This window comes from Formica exsecta, unplaced genomic scaffold (genome assembly GCF_003651465.1).
Source record: "Formica exsecta isolate Colony F162 unplaced genomic scaffold, ASM365146v1 scaffold1089, whole genome shotgun sequence".
Lineage (NCBI taxonomy): Eukaryota > Metazoa > Arthropoda > Insecta > Hymenoptera > Formicidae > Formica > Formica exsecta.
The window spans coordinates 11,783-15,018 of NW_021848427.1; the positions used below are offsets into that span (position 1 = coordinate 11,783).

The following is a 3,236-nucleotide window of genomic DNA, read 5'->3' on the forward strand; positions in this document are numbered from 1 at the left end:
TAATGATAACAAATCTTTTTCACTCATGTATCCCATTCCTAATTTTGTTTTTAATTTCATGGCATTTGTAACAACCCACGCCCAAAATCTTTCCGACTTACTAGCATCTGGTGACAATACTCTCATCCACGCTGCTTCTTGTAAAGTTTTATCTGCTTTCTTTATTTCACTATAATCTACATTTGGGTTTGTATAATAAAAAAGATCGTGTTGTTTGCAATGTTCATCTAAAGGATTTATTCCTTTCCACCCCTTTTTTAATCTCTCCTCAACATTCGTAAAAGGTCCACAAGCATTATATCCCAGTAAATGCATTTCCAAAACCTTTCCGGTTAGTTTATTTGAAAGTTCCCAGACAGCACTATGACATCCTCGGGAAATCCGAAGGACATCCAGGACGGACATTACGGATATCCTGTGGATATCCAAATTTTATCCCGGGATATACTCAGGATGTCCTGAGGAATAGCAAATGAGCACCTCATGCTATACCTAGAGATATCCTCAGGATATCCCATTTCAAAGTCCTACGGATGTCCATAAGATGTCCGTAAGACATCGTAATTCCTAAAACGTCCACAATGCATTCAAAATTAGTCCAGAATATGTTATCAAGGTACTTTATATGATATTTTAAAGATAACATATTGAATATAATTTATATAAGATATATATATTCATTTGTAACAACCCACGCCCAAAATCTTTCCGACTTACTAGCATCTGGTGACAATACTCTCATCCACGCTGCTTCTTGTAAAGTTTTATCTGCTTTCTTTATTTCACTGTAATCTATATTTGGGTTTGTATAATAAAAAAGATCATGTTGTTTGCAATGTTCATCTAAAGGATTTATTCCTTTCCAAAGATATAAAACCGAAAAATATCGTGCGGTATACAACATCGCCCCATCGCCCCCCTTAAAGGAAAACCGGGAGATGTACGCTATATGTCGCCCACCCTCTTCCAGCCTTCCTGTTGAAAAGAGAAAAATTGGATAAGGTACCGCTAGAATAAACTTGATGCTATGAAGTGGTAACGAACACGTGCGTGCATGTACGGGTACGCTTGTCCGAGCGGGCGAGTCCCGCTGCACAGGTAGACATACGGTAACAGCATCGCTGGAGACGACAGAAAGGGTCTTGAAATATAAACGAGTATCTGAGACTATTTGACGCGGAGTCTTAGGGCAGAGGCTATGACGTCACAGAGACGCCGGGAAGAAAGGAAGGGAAGAAAACTATTTTCACCCTGTTGCTTTAAGATAAAAAAACATCTTTATTTATATATCGAAGGAATATGATGTAATATACAATGAAAAATTTACATATAATTTAATATTTATTTACAAAAAAATTATTTTCACCGCTGCGAAAAGTACACGAAATTATATTACATAATATAGCGATAAAAGAGTTAGTCGAGAAAAAATAGAAAAATTATTGTTCAAATACTCCATGATCCGAAGTCGAAGAAAGCGCTCTATCGCGATTCGAAGAAAAGCAAGTCGGACACCCGTGCTAAAAGCATCCGTGAAATTGTAAAATGTGACGTTGTGTCGTCTCAACATCGGTCGTTTCATAATAACCGTCGACGAGCGTGCCATCAATCGTGCGATATTCACGCGCACGCCCCGCATGGTTTATAGGATGCCCGATTTCGCGCTCCATCTATACCAGCCATTGTAGAGCTTTACGCGAATAATTGTTCGCTTTTCTATATCCACCGGAAGGATTAATACCTATTTCCTTTTCGCGTAAAAAGTTTTTACGGAAAACTGTCATACACGTCGAGGCAATAGTGGTGCATTTCTCGAACAGACATACGTTGCCGCGGTTTATAAAAATTTTTCTAAATGCTATACAGGCGCGTCGAAGAATGTCTACATCGGTACGACAATAGCGAACAATTTCTTGTTGAAAGTCGAATACGGTGTTTTTTCGCGTCATGTCCGTATGCCATGCGAGAAAGCGTTCGCGTTCCGTTGTCTTCATGTTTTCAGGAGAATAATATTTCGCGTCTGGTAACGGTCCGACATACGTTTGATTTTCGGCAGTGTTAAATAAATGCGGAAAAGTGCCTTTATCCACAGAGTCCCCTAGACCAAAAACTTTCGGTAATTCAGATAATCGCATTGGCATATAATTAGCACTGTCGATGAATTTTGTATTTCCTGCTAATAACATTACAATTTTTGTGCCGCTCAAAATTATTTTCGGCTCTAAATCATGCCGATTTTCTACGATGTATTAAAGAATAAACTGCGCGTCGAACGCTTTCGCATTATGTGCTATGCATATGATCTGGTTGAAACATTTCGTCTTTCGCGTTGCGAATTCGACAAATTGTTTCACGGGGTCATGTCTGAATATGAATTCGCGTATCCCGCACCAACGGCATCGCACGGACATGTCGTTTTCCTGCGCGCACACTTCGCAAATCTGTTGCGCCACGCAGAGAGTAGGTACATGTTTTTTGACGTTCATCGTAATTTCGAGCGTCTCGTCTTGCCGCGTTTCGAAATCATAAAATATAAATGCCACGAAGCCTTTTTTGCGCTCGTTTACCTTCTTCTTCATCCCTGCGTTTTCGTGTCCGAGTGCGAGCCTCTTGTACGCTATTCGCCGGGGTGGTCCGATCTACAGATTATGATAAATTTGTAAATTTAAATTAATCAAAGTCTCTCGTATTCGATTACATTACACTCTCCCTAATATAACGGCCAAACACCGATTTGAAGAATTGCGCGACAATCTTAAGAGAAAAGCTAAAGAAAAAATAAGTAGTCTGATGAAGGGTTCGGGTTATAAGTCGGATGCAAAAATGCATGTAGCTCAGTTTCCTTTCGGCGGGCTGAGGTTGACGAGTTCGCAGCCTCCGCCGAGCATTCTCGGCTTCCGAACCGCTTTACGATCCTTCGCAATCCGAGATCGCTTCTCTCGAGAGTTCTCGAGAAACGATATAACTTCCGATCGATCCGACCACACGAACCGTGGGCTGGCGAGTTCGCCACCCCGTTGAGTTTTCTCAACACCGTTGGTCAATCCGTACTCCGCGTGCGAACAAGGGACCGCGAGTTCGCTGCCCGTTCGAGATTTCTTGATATCGCATGCATCCCATAACATCTGGGAATACGCGATATAAACAGTACCGCGGACCGTATACGCATAAGAAATCGTCTCGGCGATTTAAACCGATTCACACGTTTTTGTGAACCACGCGCCGTCACAACAAAC

The 3,236-nt window shown here is 41.3% G+C and overlaps 1 pseudogene; it reads right to left on the minus strand.

Annotated features, from left to right (window-relative positions):
- Window positions 1–1,439: 1,439 nt before the first annotated feature.
- Window positions 1,440–2,579, minus strand: LOC115234999 (annotated as a pseudogene).
- Window positions 2,580–3,236: the final 657 nt, after the last annotated feature.